We start from the raw sequence: 18,870 nt of genomic DNA, 5'->3' as shown, positions 1-18,870 counted from the left end.
GAACATCTTTAAAGATGTTTTCCAACTCTGATTCAAGACTCTTAGCCATGTTGATCTCTTCTACCAAAGAGTCAATAAGATCAACTTTCATGCAGGCTTTTGATGTGTCTGGATGCTGCATGCCTTTGACAGCGTTCAGCTTGAACTCATCATCATTGACTCTCAGGGTTATTTCTCCCTGTTGGACGTCAATGAGGGATCGTCCAGTTGCTAGGAAGGGTCTTCCTAGAATGAGAGTACCACTCTTGTGCTCCTCCATTTCCAGCACAACAAAGTCAGTGGGAAAGGCGAATGGCCCAACTCTGACAATCATGTCTTCAATCATGCCTGATGGGTATTTAGTGGAACCATCAGCAAGTTGGAGACATATCTGGGTTGGTTTAACTTCTTCAGTTAAGCCAAGCTTCCTGATAGTGGATGCAGGTATTAGGTTGATGCTTGCCCCAAGATCGCATAAAGCTGTCTTGGTGCAATTATCTTCTAATATGCATGGTATCAGAAAACTCCCAGGGTCTTTAAGCTTTTCAGGAAAGCTCTTCAGAATGACTGCACTGCATTCTTCAGTAAGGAGAACTCTTTCTGTTTCTCTCCAATCCTTTTTATGACTCAAGATCTCTTTCATGAACTTGGCATAAGAAGGTATTTGCTCAAGTGCTTCTGCAAATGGAATCTTTATTTCAAGAGTCCTGAGATAATCTGCAAAGCGAGCAAATTGCTTATCCTGCTCCTCTTTCTGGAGTTTTTGAGGATAAGGTATCTTGGCTTTATATTCTTCAACCTTAGTTGCTACAGGTTTATTGCCTACAGAAGTGGTTGAAGAAGCCTTTTTAGAGGGGCTGTCATCAGTACTTGTGTGTGTCTTATCCCTCACTGGCAATTGAGTGCCAGAGTTCGAAGCTGGAGTGACGTGAGAAGCCAACTCCTTGTCTGTTCCTGGCGTTTGAACGCCAGAATTGTGCCTATTTTGGGCGTTCAGCGCCAGATTCTGCCCATTTTGGGCGTTCAACGCCAGATCCTTGCCCATTCCTGGCGTTGAATGCCAGTCCTGCTTTGTTTCTGGCGTTGAACGCCAGTTTTGGGCATGGTCTGGGCGTTCATCGCCAGCCTTCCACCAATTTTCTGGCGTTTTATCACCAGAATTATTTTTCCCTGGGCTCTTACTGTCCTCAGGTGAATTTTGGGTGGTTTGCTCATTTCTTAGCTTTTTGTTGCCTTGAGGTGGGGTATTTAATGTTTTCCCACTTCTTAGTTGAACTGCTTGGCATTCTTCTGCTATTTGCCTTGACAGCTGCTGCTTTGTTTGCTTAAACTGTTCGTCCATATGTATATTAGCCATCCTTGTCTCTTGTAACCTGTCTTTAAATTCGGCTAGCTGCTTTGTTAGAAAGTCCAATTGCTGATTGAATTCAGCAGCTTGTTTTACAGGACTGAGTTTAGCAGTTACTGTTTTAACCTCTTCATTCATGGAAGGGTTGCTGCTTAGGTACAGATGCTGATTCCTGGCAACTGTATCAATGAGCTCTTGAGCCTCTTCAATTGTCTTTCTCATGTGGATAGATCCACCAGCTGAGTAATCTAGAGACATCTGGGCTCCTTCTGCAAGCCCATAGTAGAAGATGTCTAACTGAACCCACTCTGAAAACATTTCAGAGGGGCATTTTCGTAGCATCTCTCTGTATCTCTCCCAGGCATCATAAAGAGATTCATTATCTCCTTGTTTAAAGCCATGGATGTCCAGCCTTAGCTGTGTCATCCTTTTTGGAGGGAAATATTGATTCAGGGATTTTTCTGTCAGCTGTTTCCATGTCCTTATGCTGGCCTTAGGTTGGTTATTCAACCACCTCTTAGCTTGATCTTTTATAGCAAATGGAAACAGTAATAGTCTGTAGACATCCTGATCTATTTCTTTATCATGTACTGTGTCAGTAATTTGTAAAAACTGTGCCAGAAACTCTGTAGGTTCTTCTTGTGGAAGACCGAAATACTGGCAACTTTGCTCCACCATGATAATGAGCTGAGGATTCAACTCAAAGCTACTGACTCCAATGGAGGGTATGCAGATACTACTCCCATATGAAGTAGTAGAGGGGTTAGAATATGACCCCAGAGTCCTCCTGGACTGTTCATTTCCGCTTAGGTCCATGATGGAGAAAGGGAGATGATGTAAAATAGAAAAAATATTTTTATTAATTTATTTATATATTTATTTCGAAAATGAAATAAATTAAGATAAAATAAATAAAAATTGACTGAAGATTTTCGAAAAACTGAGGAGAGAGAAAGTGGTTAGGAAGTTTTGAAAAGGATATGATGATTTTGAAAAAAAAAAGTTTTAAATTTTGAAATAAAAATCTGAATTTTAGAAATATATTTTGAAAATTTGTTTTTAAAATAGAGAGAAAAGATATTTTTGATTTTTAAGAGGAAAGAGAAAAACAGTAAGATAGCACAAGATTTAAAATTTTTAGATCTAATGCTCCTTATTTTCGAAAATTTTAGAGGGAAAACACCAAGGAACACCAAACTTAAAAATTTTAAGATCAAGACACAAGAAAAACTCAAGAACACTTTGAAGACTCACAAGAACACAAGAACCTGAAGGAAGAACACCAAACTTAAAATTTTTAGAAAACCAAAATAAATTTTCGAAAATTTTAAGAAAAATCAACAAGAAAACACCAAACTTAAAGTTTGGCACAGGATTTAATAGAAAAATTATTTTTGAAAAAGGTTTAATAAGAAAATAAGGATTCTAAAATTTTAACACGACAATAATACGAGACTCTAAACAAAAAGAGAAATTTTTCCTAATCTAAGCAACAAAATAAACCGTTAGTTGTCCAAACACGAACAATCCCCGGCAACGGCGCCAAAAACTTGGTGCACAAATTGTGAATCACACTTTTCACAACTCGTACCACTAACCAGCAAGTGCACTGGGTCGTCCAAGTAATACCTTACGTGAGTAAGGGTCGAATCCCACAGTGATTGTTGGATTGAAGCAATCTATGGTTATTTTGTAAATCTTAGTCAGGAAGTCAATTATGTTTTTCAGTTGAATTGTAAATAGACAAGAGAGCATGGATTAAAGGTTACTTGTTATGCAGTAATGGAGAATATGTTGGAGTTTTGGAGATGCTTTGTCTTCTGAATCTCTGCTTTCCTCTGTCTTCTTGTTCACGCACGCACGTCCTCCTATGGCAAGCTGTGTGTTGGTGGATCACCGTTGTCAATGGCTACCTTCCATCCTTCCAGCGAAAACTACGCTCACGCGCTCTGTCACAACACGGCTAATCACCGGTTGGTTCTCGATCCGGTTGGAATAGAATCCCTTGATTCCTTTGTGTTTGTCACTAACGCCCAGCCTTCAGGAGTTTGAAGCTCATCACAGTCATTCAATCCTTGAATCCTACTCGGAATACCATAGACAAGGTTTAGACTTTCCGGATTCTAATGAATGCCGCCATCAATTCTAGCTCATACCACGAAGATTCTTGATTAAGAGATCTAAGAGATACTCATTCAATCTGATATAGAACGGAGGTGGTTGTCAGGCACACGTTCATGGGTTGAGAATGGTGATGAGTGTCACGAATCATCACCTTCATCAAAGTTAAGCGCGAATGAACATCTTAGATAGGAACAAGCGTGTTTGAATAGAAAATAGAAATACTTGCATTAATTCATCGAGACACAGCAGAGCTCCTCACCCCCAACAATGGAGTTTAGAGACTCATGCCATCAAAGAGTACAAAGTTTAGATCTAAAAATGTCATGAGATGCAAAATAAGTCTCTAAAAGTTGTTTAAATACTAAACTAGTAGCCTAGGTTTACAAAAAATGAGTAAACTATGATGGATGATGCAGAGATCCACTTATGGGGCCCACTTGGTGTGTGCTGGGCTGAGATTTAAGCAATTCACGTGCAGAGGCCATTTGTGGAGTTGAACGCCAGTTTTTGTGCCAGTTTGGGCGTTCAACTCCAGCTTTTGATCCTATTCTGGCGCTGGACGCCAGAATTGGGCAGAGAACTGGCGTTGAACGCCAGTTTACGTCGTCTATCCTTGTGCAAAGTATGGACTATTATATATTGCTGGAAAGCCCTGGATGTCTACTTTCCAACGCAGTTGGAAGCATGCCATTTCGAGTTCTGTAGCTCCAGAAAATTCACTTTGAGTGCAGGGAGGTCAGAATCCAACAGAAAAATAAGATTTTTTTTGTAGCTCCAGAAAATTCACTTTGAGTGCAGGGAGTTCTGTAGCTCCTGAATAAGATTTTTTTTGCTCAGCTCCTTCAATTTCAGCCAGAAAAATACCTGAAATTACAGAAAAATACACAACTCATAGTAAAGTCCAGAAATATGAATTTTTCCTAAAAACTAATGAAAATAGACTAAAAACTAACTAAAACATACTCAAAACTATATGAAATTAACCCCAAAAAGCGTATAAAATATCCGCTCATCAGAAGTTCTAACCAGTCCTATCCCAGAAGTTGGAATCGTGATGGTGCAAGAGTTCTATGCCAATACATGGGTCACTAAACATCATGATACAAGCGTGAAGCCAAGCCCCAAAAATTGGAGCACCATGGTCCGAGGGCGACCCTTAGATTTTAGCCTAGAAAGTGTAAGGTTGGCGCTCTATTTGCCAATAATGCAAGGAGATCCTTACACTAGAAGACTCAATTTTGATCAAAGACTGGACCAAGTCCTTTCATACATTTTTGCGGAAGGAGCTCAGTGGAAGAAGAATGCTGATGGCAAGCCTATCTAACTAAGAAGGCTTGACGTCAAGCCTGTAGCTAGAGGATGGTTAGAATTCATCCAACATTCTATCATCCCTACTAGCAATTAGTCAGAAGTGACCATTGACAGAGCCATCATTATTCACTGCATCATGCTTGGGAGTGAGGTGGAGGTGCATGAGGTGATACCTCAAGAGCTGTACAAGATGGCAGAAAAGCCCTCGGGCAAAGCAAGGTTGGCTTTTCCCTACCTTATATGTCACCTATGCAATTCAGCTGAAATTGTCATAGAAGAAGACATTCCCATTGAAGAGGACAAGCCCATCACTAAAAGAAGGATGGAGCAAACTAGAGAGCCTACACATGTACCTCAACAAGAGCATGTAGAGCCACCTCAACAAGAAATCCCTGAAATGCCTCAAGGGATGCACTTTTCTCCCCAAAACTATTGGGATCAACTTAACACCTCAATAGGGGAACTAAGCACAAATGTGGAGCAACTGAGAGTGGAACGTCAAGACCACACCACTATTCTCCATGAAATAAGAGAAGATCAAAGAGCCATAAGGGAAGAGCAACAGAGACAAGGGCGTGACAAAGATGAAATCAAGCGCTCCATTGGATTCTCTAGAGGAAGCAGTAGCCGCCGTCACTAAGGTGGATCCGTTCCCGTAATCCCCTATTACCTATGTTATTTTTCTATTTTCCATGTATTTTATCTTATTGTCTGTTTCTAGTGCATGATCATCTTTATTTATGTCTTAAAGCTATGAAATATTCCATATATCTCTCACCTTGCTTGAAAGAAAATTTTATTTGAAAAAGAATAGGGAGATACATGAATTTCGAGTTATATCATAAGAATAGTTCAATTATTTTGATGTGGTGGCATTGCTTTTACTTTCTGAATGCATGAATAAACAGTGCATATTTGATGTTGGACTTAAGACTGTTGGCTCTTGAAAGAATGATGAAAAAGGAGAAATATTATTGGTAATCTGAAAAATTCAACAATTGATTCTTGAAGCAAGAAAAAGAAGCAAAAAGAAAAGAAAAAGAGAAAGAAAATGGCAGAAAAAAAAATAAAAGCAAGCAGAAAAAGAAAGAAAAAGCCAATAGCTCTTTAAACCAAAAGGCAAGAGCAAGGTGATGACAAGTCATCTTATGCTAGTTTTACAAGCATTTTTCATTAGTTTCATTAGGTTTTATGCACTTTCTTGCACAATAAGTAAGTGATTGGAGTGGATTTTCATGATTATGTTGAATGAATCAAACATCATTTATTTTACACAAAATCATAGGTTTTATGCTAGAATTAATTGATTTTATAAATGATGCAAGATCTTGTGATTTTGGTGAGACTTTGATGTATTTGTTTGGTTGATGATAGGTAAAAAGATAAAGGAAAAGAAGCCCAAACAGAGGGGGGCACACTTTGAAGTTTGAGCGCACTTTGGACCTTAGGCCACGCTTTAAAAAGCGTGGCCCATGACATTAAAGTGTTGCGTACAAAAGGGAGTAAAGGCTAGCGCTCAAAATTGCAAACGGAGAGCTCAATGAAGCCAAGACGCACCAAATGGTGCAGCATGCCAAGAAGCCACATTCAGCAAAGTGAATGCTATGTTCACTATAGCTAACGTTTTCGTGACCCTTGAGCGAGGAAGCAAGGCACAGTATCAAAGCAACAAGGGTAGCGCCCGAAATTTCAAATGCAGCGTTCACCTTTGTGAACTTTTTCGTGACCCTTGAGCCAAGGAAGAAAGGCACACAACCAAGCAACACAAGCAGCGTTGGAGAAGTGAACGTGCCGTTCACAAAGGAAACGCTATAGGCAAGAAGCAATTTGCAAATGTGAGGAGTCACAAGATGAACGCCACGTTCACTAAACCCAACGAAGCGCTCCACTGAAGCATGCCTCCAACCCAATTTCAACCAAAGCCACCCGGATTCACTTTTCTTCAAATCCAAAAGTCAAAGGCCCACTCCAAGCTTTGAAGACAAAAATAGAAAGTGTATAAATAGGATTTAATTTGATTTGAGAAAAGAAGACTTTTAGCTCATTTTAGTTTTCTCACTTTTAATTTTCATTTGTTTGGAATTTGGGATTTGAGGATTAGATCTAGTTTTCTTTCTGTTTGTTCTTGCTTCTGCAACTTCTGCTTTCTGTTTTGGGTTTTTGAATTGAGATTGAAGAATTCCATTAAATTTCTTGATCTGAGAATCATCTTTGCTTTTATTTCATATAGTTCTGAGATTGGAGAATTGGATCTAAATCTTCTTTTCTGTTTTCATTTTCAGTTCTTCTGCAATTTATTTTCTGTTTTGATCAAGGGAGTGATTGAGATCTAAAGCTGCTTTCTAATCTCATTGCTCTTCTTCGATCTTCAATTTCTCTTTTAGAATTTCATAATTGAGCTAAGTTTTCTTGCTATTTGTTTCTTCAAGCAATTTTTCATTTCTGTTTGGCTACTGAGTTGAATCTCTTCATCTCATAGCTCTCTGATTACTTCAATTTACATTTTCTAGTTCAATTCTAAATTCCAGTACCCAAATCCCCTTTATTCTTCGAGCAATTTAAATTTTCCAGCAATTTAGATTCAGCAATTTAAGTTTCTTACACTTTAAGTTTCAGTCATTTACTTTTCTTGCAATTTAAGTTTCAGCTCTTTTACTTTCTTGTTATTTATGTTTCTGCAATTTACTTCTTCTGCACTTTAAGATTTAGTTAATTTACCCTCTTCCTTTTATTTACTTGCAATTTAGCTTATGTTGATCAAGTTTCACTCAAATCATCAAATATTCGCTTAACTAAATTCATCACCTAACTAAAATTTCTCAATCCATCAATCCCTGTGGGATCGACCTCACTCTTGTGAGTTATTACTACTTGATGCGACCCGGTACACTTGCTGGTGAGTTTTGTGTGGAATCATTTTTCCCTCATCAAGTTTTTAGCACCATTGCTGGGGATTGATTTAGACTGACAATGATTAAGTAGGGTGATAATTTAGATTAAGCATTTTCTTTTTATTTTTACTAAGCACACTAACTGTTTGAGTTTTTGTTTAAGCTAACATTCACCTCACTCTATCAGTAGGGTGAATTGATTTTGGTTTATGGTTTTATGCTTTATGTCAAGAGGAAGAAGAGGTGAATCCACATCTTTTAACCTTGACAAGAGAACCCTCTGAAGATTGAGAAGAGAAGCAAGAGAGAAAGGAGTTATTGGTGAAGAGGAATCAGAAGGGGAGGATCAAGTGATGGATGATGACACCCCAAATCACACTGATGGTGTGGCAAACAACAATAGCCAGCCTTAGAGAAGAGTCTTAGCTTCCTACACTATCCCCAACCCAAAAAATTGTGGGAGTAGCATCCTAACCCCCAATGTCAATGCCAATAACTTCGAACTCAAGCCTCAATTGATTACCCTGGTTCAAAACAATTGTCAATATGGAGGTAGTGCTGCTGAAGATCCAAAGCAACACCTATCTGTATTTTTGAGAATCTATGACACTGTTAAAACCAATGGAGTCCACCCTGACATCTACAAGCTTCTTTTATTCCCATTTTAACTGAGAGACAAAGCCACACAATAGTTAGAAACCTTTCCTAAAGAAAGCATTACCAGCTGGGATGATTTGGTTAGCAAATTTCTAGCCAAGTTCTATCCACATCAAAGAATCATTAAGCTAAAAACTGATGTGCAAACCTTCAGACAGCAAGAAGGAGAGTCATTGTATGAAGCTTGGGAGAGGTATAAAGCTCTAATCAGAAGATGTCCAGAAGGAATGTTCAGTGAATGGGTGGAGTTGCAGAATTTCTATGAAGGCTTGTCCTTACCTTCAAGGAAAGCTTTGGATTATTCATCAGGAAGATCTTTGCAAATGATGAAAACTGCTCAAGAGGCATATGATCTTATAGATATGGTGTCCAACAATGAGTACTTTTACTCATCTGAAAGGCAAGCAGCTCCAAAGAAAGGTGTATTTGAGCTTGAAGAAGTTGATACCATATTGACTCAGAACAAACTCATGCACCAGCAGCTCCAACAGCAAATCGAAACAATGTCAAAGAGGATGGATAGATTGCAACTTGCAGTAGTGAGCACAACTAACCAACCATCAGTGGTGTGGGGAGAGCAGGAGGAAAGTTATGAGGAGCAGTAACCTGAACAAGTGTAGTACATGCATAATCAAGGTTCTGGATCAACTGACTTCCATGGAGACACTTACAACTCATCCTGGAGAAACCACCCCAATCTGAAATGGGGAGAGAACTAAAACCAGCAACCTTGGCAAAGAAATTCAAACCAAAACAACTTCAGAAACACAAACCATCAAAACCATCCAAACACTAACTAAAACCAATACAGAAAACCACAAAACAATCAACCCCAATCCAACTACTATCCACCCAACAACCCATCCACTAACCAAAACAACTATCATTCACCCTCAACATCCCATAATCAACCACAACCACCCCAAGAATCTCAAAGGATCTCCAACTTGGAGATATTGATGGAGAAGATGATCAAGCATCAAGAATTGGCTAACAAGAACCATGAAGATTCAATGAGGAATTTGGAAAGGCAGATTGGCCAGTTGTCCAAGCAAGCAGTGGCTGAAAGAGCACCTAATGCACTACCAAGTTATACCATTCCCAATCCTAAAGAAGAATGCAAAGCAATCCAATTAAGGAGTGGAAGAACCTTGGTAAATGACAAAGAGACTACCAAGAAGCCAACTGAGAATGATAAGGCTAGCAGCAAGGAAGAAGTAACACTCAAAGACAATCAAGACCAAGAGGAGCTAAAGGAGAAAGAGGAACAGCCACAAGTTTTAAAGAAAGGAAAGCAGGCTATTGAGGAACATTTACAAGAACAGAGGAAAAAAGTGAAGCCATACACTCCCTCCATTCCATATCCTCAAAGGTTCAACAAGGTGATCAAGGAATAACAGTTCCCAAAGTTTTTAGAAGTTTTCAAGAAGTAGGAAATCAACATCCCACTTGCTGAAGCCTTAGAACAAATGCCTCTGTATGCAAAATTTCTAAAGGAGCTTATCAAAAAGAAGAGGAGCTAGAATGAAAAAGAAACAGTGATCTTGACACAAGAATGCAGTGCAATGATCCAAGAAGGCATCCCACCAAAGCCCAAAGACCCTGGGAGCTTCTTCTTGCCTTGTACCATTGGTGACACAATCATTGACAAGGCACTATGTGATTTAGGATCTAGTATTAACCTCATGCCTCTGTCCATGATGAGAAGGCTATCTATAGAAAAAGTGAAGCCTACACAGATGTCATTAGAGCTAGTGGATAGATCTCTGGTAATTCCCAAGGGGGTGATTGAAAATCTCTTGGTCAGAGTGGGAAAATTTATATTTCCAGCAGACTTTGTAATCCTAGACTTAGGTGAAGAGGGGAATGACTCTATTATATTGGGAAGACCTTTCCTGGAGAAATGACTTTGAGAGTAAATGATGAGAAGATCACTATAAATATCTTCCAAGAAATACAGCATACTGTTGAAGAGAAAAGCTGCATGAGGGTTGAAGAAGAAAATATACATTGGAAAGAAAAAGCCAAGGAGACACTCCTCAGCTCACCTGTGAATCAAGAGATGGACAGTGGAGAAGGAAAAGAGGTTAAGGAACATGAGAAGGCTAAAAAGAGAAAACAGAAAGAGATTGAAGATTTGATCTGTGGGAAGGAAGTTCCTGACAATAAATCTAATGTAAAGACAGAAGAGCCACCAAACAAAGAAAAGAAGAACAAGAAAAGAACTCCAAAGGGGTGGAAGAACAAAAGATACCAACTAAAGGATTCTCAAAAGGGGACAGAGTAAGATTGATCTACCAGCAGTTGGAAACAGATCCACAAACTGATGATTACTACACCGTCAACAAGATACTCTCACTGGAGCATGTGGAGATTGACCATCAACACACTGGAAGAAGGATCACAGTGAGAGGGGACAAACTGAGACACCACAATCATCAGCCACCCTAACAAGGGACCAATGTTAAACTAGTGACAATAAAAGAGCGCTCTGGTACACGGAATCGTGATCGCACACTTTTCACACTTTTCACTTGACACCTTCACGCTACAAGCACATGGTTAGGGACAACTTGGTTTAGCCGATTAGGCCAGGATTTTATTCCTGTGGGCCCTCCTATCCACTGATGCTCAAAGCCTTGGATCCATTTTATTTTACCCTTGCCTGTTGGTTTAAAGGGCTATTGGCTTTTTCTGCTTGCTTTTTCTTTTTCTTTTTTTTTTTTTGCCATTTTTTTTCGCAAGCTTTTCACTGCTTTTTCTCACTTCAAGAATCAATTTTATGATTTTTCAGATTATCAACTAACATTTCTCCTTTTTCATCATTCTTTCAAGAGCCAACAATTTTAACATTCATAAACAACAAATTCAAAAATATGCACTGTTCAAAGCATTCATTCAGAAAACCAAAAAGTATTGCCACCACATCAAAATAATTAAACTATTTTAAAATTCAAAATTCATGTACTTCTTTTTCTTTTTCATAAAACATTTTTCATTTAAGGAGGGTGAATGATTCATAGGACATTCATAGATTTAAGGCATAGACACTAAGACACTAATGATCATGTAATAAAGACACAAATATAGATAGAACATAAAGCATAATTTTCGAAAAACAGAAAATAAAGAGCAAGAAAATTAAAGAACGGGTCCACCTTAGTGATGGCGGCTAGTTCTTCCTCTTGAAGATCTTATGGAGTGCTTGAGCTCCTCAATGTCTCTTGCTTGCCTTTGTTGCTCTTCCCTCATGGCTGTTTGGTCCTCTCTAATTTCATGGAGAATAATGGAGTGCTCTTGGTGCTCCATTCTTTGTTGCTCCATATTGGAACTCAAATCTCCTAATTTTGAGTATTAAAGGGACCTCAGGAATCATCTTCTTCTTGGCCACAACTTCATAGAAGTAGTCTTGATGGACCTTTGAGATGAATCTCTCCATCTCCCATGACTCGGAGGTGGAAGCTTTTGCCTTCCCTTTCCTCTTTCTAGAGGTTTCTCTGGCCTTAGGTGCCGTAAATGGTTATGGAAAAACAAAAAGCAACGCTTTTACCACACCAAACTTAGAAGGTTTGCTCATCCTCGAGCAAAAGAAGAAAGAAGGGAGTAGAAGAAAAAGAAAATGGAGAAGATAGAGATGGAGCTCTTGTAATAGGGGTTGGGTTTGGGAGGGAAATAGAGGTGATTGGTGGAGGTTATTTTGTGGGAGAGTGTTATGGAAAGGTGTGAAGAGGAGAGAAGAAGAGGTAGGGTAGGTGGGGATCCTGTGGGGTCCACAGATCCTGAGGTGTCAAGAATTTCTCATCCCTGCACCATTTTGGCGTGTAGATGCCCCTTGCAGTGCCGATCCTGCGTTAAACGCCAGGTTGCTGCCCATTTCTGGCGTTTAACGCCAGCTTTTCTTCCTTTTCTGGCATTTAAACGCCAGCTTGTTGCCCTTTTCTGGCGTTAAACGCCAGCTTGTTGCTCTTTTCTGGCGTTTAAATGCCAGTAAGCTCCTCCTCTAGGGTGTGCTATTTTTAATGCTATTTTTCATTCTGTTTTTGATTTTTCAGTTATTTTTGGGACTTCACATGATCATCAACCTAAAGAAAACATAGAATGACAATGGAAAACAAATAAATATAGTTAAATAACATTGAGTTGCCTCCCAACAAGCGCTTCTTTATTGTCTTTAGATGGACTTTACTAAGCTTTAATCTACTCTCAGTTTGGAGCATTCTTGCTCAACATTGCTTTCAAGATAATGCTTTACTCTCTGTCCATTAATAATGAACTTTTTGTCACAGTCAATATCCTGAAGCTCTACATATCTATATGGTGATACACTTGTAATCACATATGGTCCCCTCCACTGGGATTTTAATTTCCCAGGGAATAATCTGAGCCTAGAGTTAAACAGCAGAACCTTCTATCCTGGCTCAAAGACACTGGATGACAGTTTCTTGTCATGCCACCTTTTTGCTTTCTCCTTGTAAATTTTTGCATTTTCGAAAGCATTGAGTCTGAATTCCTCTAGCTCATTCAACTGGAGCAATCTTTTCTCTCCAACTAACTTGGCATCAAGATTTAGGAATCTGGTTGCCCAGTAGGCCTTGTGTTCCAGTTCCACTGGCAGGTGACAGGCTTTTCCATACACAAGCTGGTATGGAGAGGTCCCTATAGGAGTTTTGAATGCAGTTCTGTATGCCCATAGAGCATCATCCAGACTTCTTGCCCAATCCTTTCTACGGGTACTTACAGTCCGTTCCAGGATTCTTTTTAGTTCTCTATTTGAGACTTCAGCCTGCCCATTTTTCTGTGGATGATATGGAGTTGCCACTTTGTGGTTAATTCCATATCGGATCAGAGCAGAGTCAAGCTGTTTATTACAGAAATAAGTCCCTCAATCACTGATTAGTATTCTAGGGACACCAAATCTGCTGAAGATATGCTTCTGGACGAACTTCAGCACTGTCTTAGTATCATTAGTGGGTGTGGCAATTGCCTCTACCCATTTGGATACATAGTCTACGGCCACCAGAATGTAAGTGTTTGAGTATAATGGTGGGAAAGGCCCCATGAAGTCAATACCCCATACATCAAACAACTCAATCTCTAAGATCCCTTGCTGAGGCATGGCGTAACCATGAGGCAGATTACCAGCTCTCTGGCAACTGTCACTATTACGTACAAACTCTCGGGAGTCTCTATAGAGGGTAGGCCAGTAGAAGCCACATTGGAGAAATTTTGTGGCTGTTTGCTCACCTCCGGAATGTCCTCCATATTGTGATCCATGTATGTGCCATAGGATCTTCTATGCCTCTTCTCTAGGCACGCATCTGCGGATCATTCCGTCTGCACATCTCTTGAAAAGATATGGTTCATCCCACAAGTAGTACTTTGCATCAGAAATTAATTTTTTCGTTTGCTATCTACTATACTCTTTGGGTATAAATCTCACAGCTTTATAGTTTGCAATGTCTACAAACCATGGTACTTCCTGAATGGCAAAGAGTTGCTCATCCAGAAAGGTTTCAGAGATCTCAATAGGAGGGAGGAACGCCTCTGCTACTGGTTCTATCCGGGACAGGTGATCAGCTACCTGGTTCTCTGTCCCTTTTTTGTCTCTTATTTCTATATCAAACTCTTACAGAAGCAACACCCATCTTATGAGCCTGGGTTTTGAATCCTGCTTTGTGAGTAGATATTTAAGAGCAGCATGGTCAGTGTATACAATCACTTTTGATCCCACTAAATAGGATCTAAACTTGTCAATGGCATAAACCACTACAAGCAGTTCTTTTTCTGTGGTTGTGTAATTCTTCTGTGCGTCATTTAAAACACGGCTGGCATAGTGAATGACGTGCAGAAGCTTGTTATGCCTTTCTCCTAATACTGCACCAATAGCATAGTCACTGGCATCACACATTAGTTCAAATGGTAATGTCTAGTCTGGTGTAGAAATAACTGGTGCTATAACCAGCTTAGCTTTCAGAGTTTCAAAAGCCTGCAGACACTCCGTGTCAAAGACAAATGGCGTGTCAGCAGCTAGCAGATTGCTCAGAGGTTTTGCAATTTTTGAAAAATCCTTTAGAAACCTCCTATAGAATCCTGCATGTCCCAGAAAGCTTCTGATTGCCTTAACATTGGTAGGTGGTGGTAATTTTTCAATTACCTCTACTTTAGCTTGATTCACCTCTATTCCTTTGTTCGAAATTTTATGCCCAAGGACAATTCCTTCAGTCACCATAAAGTGACATTTTTCCCAGTTTAAAACCAAGTTAGTCTCTTGGCACCTTTTCAGAACAAGTGCTAGATGATCAAGACAGGAGCTGAATGAGTCTCCAAATACTGAGAAGTCATCCATGAAGACTTCCAGAAATTTTTCCACCATATCAGAGAAAATAGAGAGCATGCATCTCTGAAAGGTTGCAGGTGCATTACACAGACCAAAAGGCATCTTTCTGTAGGCAAATACTCCAGATGGACATGTGAATGCTGTTTTCTCTTGATCCTGAGGATCTACTGCAATTTGGTTATAACCTGAATAGCCATCCAAAAAGCCGTAATAATCATGACCTGCTAGTCTTTCTAGCATCTGGTCTATGAATGGTAAAGGAAAATGATCCTTTCTGGTGGCTGTATTGAGCCTTCTGTAGTCAATACACATACGCCACCCTATAACTGTTCTTGTAGGAACCAGTTCATTCTTTTCATTATGAACCACTGTCATGCCTCCCTTTTTGGGTACAACTTGGATAGGGCTTACCCAGGGGCTATCAGAAATAGGATAAATAATCCCAGCCTCTAGTAATTTAGTGACCTCTTTCTATACCACTTCCTTCATTGCTGGATTCAGCCACCTTTGTGGTTGGACCACTGGCTTAGAATCATCCTCTAATAGGATCTTGTGCATGCATATGGCTGGGCTGATTCCCTTAAGGTCACTTATGGACCACCCAAGAGCTGTCTTGTGTGTCCTTAGCACCTGAAGTAGTGCTTTCTCTTCCTGTGGCTCTAGGGCAGAGCTTATGATCACAGGAAAAGTGCCATCCTCTCCCAGAAATGCATATTTCAGAGACGGTGGTAGTGGTTTGAGCTCGAGTTTAGGAGGCTTATCCTCTTCCTGAGGAATTTTCAGAGGCTTTTCTGTTTTCTTTGGTTCCTCCAGATCAGGCTGAACATCTTTAAAGATGTTCTCTAGCTCTGATTCGAGACTCTCAGTCATATTAATCTCTTCCACCAAGGAGTCAATAATATCAATGCTCATGCAATCATTTGATGTGTCTGGATGCTGCATAGCTTTGACAGCATTTAACTTGAACTCATCTTCATTGACTCTCAGGGTCACTTCCCCTTTTTGGACATCAATGAGAGTTCGTCCAGTTGCTAGGAAGGGTCTTCCTAGAATGAGAGTTGCACTATTGTGCTCCTCCATTTCCAGCACTACAAAGTCAGTGGGAAAGACAAATAGCCCAACCTTGACAATCATGTCCTCAATTAGGCCTGATGGATATTTAATGGAGCCATCAGCAAGTTGAAGACATATTCGGGTTGGTTTGACCTCTTCAGTCAAGCCAAGCTTTCTGATAGTGGATGCAGGGATTAGATTGATACTTGTCCCAAGGTCACATAGAACTGTCTTGGTACAAGTACCCTCTAATGTGCATGGTATCATAAAGCTTCCGGGATCCTTAAGCTTTTCTGGTAAGCTTGTTAGAATGACTGCACTGCATTCTTCAGTGAGAAAAACTTTTTCAGTTTCTCTCCAATCCTTCTTATGACTTAAGATGTCTTTCATGCACTTAGCATAAGAGGGTATTTGCTCAAGTGCCTCTACAAACGGAATCTTTATTTCAAGAGTCCTGAGATAGTCTGCAAAGTAGGCAAATTGTTTATCCTGTTCTGCTTGGCGGAGTTTATGAGGATAAGGCATCTTGGCTTTATATTCTTCAACCTTAGTTGTTGCAGGTTTATTTTCTACAGAGGCAGGTTGAGAAGCCTTCTTGAGGGAGTTATTATCAGCACTTGCAGGTGTCTGATCCCTCATTGGTGTTTGAATGCCAAGATAGGGAGATGGATCGGCGTTTAACGCCAGATTCCTACCCTTTTCTGGTGTTTGAACGCCAGAACTGGACATGGATTGGGCATTTAACGCAATATTCCTACCCTTTCCTGGCGTTTGAACGCCAGAACTGGACATGGATTGGGCGTTTAACGCCAGTTTTTCACCCTTTTCTGGCGTTTGAACGGCAGAATCATTCCTCTTTGGGCTCTTACTCTCCTCAGAGGGATTTTGGGTAGTGGTCTGCTCATCCTCTGTCAGTTGTTCCTTTCTTGGCTTTCTGCTGCCTTGAGTTGAGACATTTAATGTCTTCCCACTCCTTAATTGAACAACTTGGCATTCTTCTGTTATCTGGTTAAATAGTTGCTGTCTTGTCTGATCCAATTGTGCTTCCACATTTTGATTAGCAATTTTAGTGTCTTGGAGCATCTCCTTGAATTCTGCAAACTCTTTTATTATAATAAGCAATTGCTAATTGAGTTCAGTAAGTTGTTCTTGAGGACTAAGTTTAGTGGATACTGCTTTAGCCTCTTCTTTTAGGGAGGACTCACTGCTTAAGTACAGATGCTGATTTCTAGCAACTGTATCAATGAGCTCTTGAGCCTCTTCAATTGTCTTTCTCATGTGTATAGATCCACCAGCTGAGTGATCTAGAGATATTTGAGCTTTTTTTGTAAGCCCATAGTAAAAGATGTCTAACTGCACCCACTCTGAAAACATTTCAGAGGGGCATTTCCTTAGCATCCCTCTGTACCTCTCCCAGGCATTGTAAAGAGATTCATTATCCTCTTATTTAAAGCCTTGGATGTCCAGCCTTAGCTGTGTCATCCTTTTTGGAGGATAATATTGATTCAGGAATTTGTTTGATAACTGTTTCCATGTTCTTATGCTTACTGTGGGTTGGTTATTTAACTACCTCTTAGCTTGATCTTTTATAGCAAATGAAAACAGTAATAATCTGTAGACATCCTGATCCATTTCTTTATCACGTACTGTGTCAGCAATTTGTAAAAATTGTGCCAGAAACTCAATAGGTTCTTCCTATGGAAGACCGAAATACTGGCAATTTTGATGTACCATGATAATGAGCTGAGGATTTAGCTCAAAACTGCTTGCTTTGATGGGAGGTATACAGATACAACTCTCGTATGCAGCAGTAATGTGGTTAGCATATGACCCCAGAGTCATTCTGGACTGTTCATTTCCACCTAAGTCCATGATGGAGAAAAGGGAATTGATGTGAATTGTAAATAAAGTATATTTATATTTATATTTTTATTTTATTTAATTAAAAACAAACCGAGTAAATAAAAATAAGATAAAATAAAATAATTAGAAATTAAAATATAAATTTCGAAAACTAAAATAATTACTTAATTAAGAAGATTTGAAAAAACTTTGAATAGGATTTTTGAAAAGGATTTTGAATTTTTAAATTTCAGAACTAAGATAAGATAAAATAGCAATTTTAAAATAAAAATCTGAAATATTTTTTTTTTGAATTTAATAAGAGAAGAGAAAAACAATAAGATGACACCAAACTTGAGATTTTCAGATCAAAACGAAGAAAGCTAACAGGAAAACTTTAAGTGTCAAGATGAACACCAAAAATAAATTTTTAAAAATTTTTAAGAAAATAGAAACACAAAGGACACCGAACTTAAAATTTTTTGTATTTTAGATACTAATAATTCAAAAATGTATAAGATAAATAGCAACAAATATCAAACAAGAAATTTTAAGGATCAAATAAGGAAAATTATCAAGAACAATTTGAAGATCAATAAGGAATTAAGAACATGTAATTCGATAAATTGAAAGAAAAATAAGAACATGCAATCGACACAAAACTTAAAACATGAAACTAAACTCAAACAGAAGACTAAATTATGAAGTTATTGGTTTTTTAAAAAAAATTCGAAAATAATTTAGAAAAAGAAAATAAGGATTCTAAAATTTTAACCCAAAAACAATAATAGAAGACTCTAAACCAAAAAGATAAATTTTTTTCCTAATCTAAGCAACAAAATAAACCGTCAGTTGTCCAAACTCGAACAATCCCCAGCAACGGCGCCAAAAACTTGGTTAACAGAATCGTGATCGCACACTTTTCACACAACTCCGTGCAGCTGACCAGCAAGTGTACTGGGTCGTCCAAGTAATACCTTACGTGAGTAAGGGTCGATCCCACGGAGATTGTCGGCTTGAAGCAAGCTATGGTTATCTTGTAACTCTTAGTCAGGATAGCAACAATAATTCTCAGTTTTAATTGGAATAAGTAAAAGAGCATGGATTAAATGATACTTGTTATGCAGTTATGGAGAACAGGTTGAGGTTTTGGAGATGCTCTGTGTTCTGAATTTTTGCTTTCCTACTGTCTTCTTCTTCACGCACGCAGGTCTCCTTCCATGGCAAACTGTATGTTGGTGGATCACTGTTGTCAATGGCTACCAGCCGTCCTCTCAGTGAAAAGGGTCCATGTACATGGCTAATCATCTGTCGGTTCTCACTAATGT

The sequence above is a fragment of the Arachis hypogaea genome, chromosome 13, assembly GCF_003086295.3.
Source record: "Arachis hypogaea cultivar Tifrunner chromosome 13, arahy.Tifrunner.gnm2.J5K5, whole genome shotgun sequence".
Classification (NCBI taxonomy): domain Eukaryota; kingdom Viridiplantae; phylum Streptophyta; class Magnoliopsida; order Fabales; family Fabaceae; genus Arachis; species Arachis hypogaea.
Note: the sequence above shows the minus strand (reverse complement) of the source record.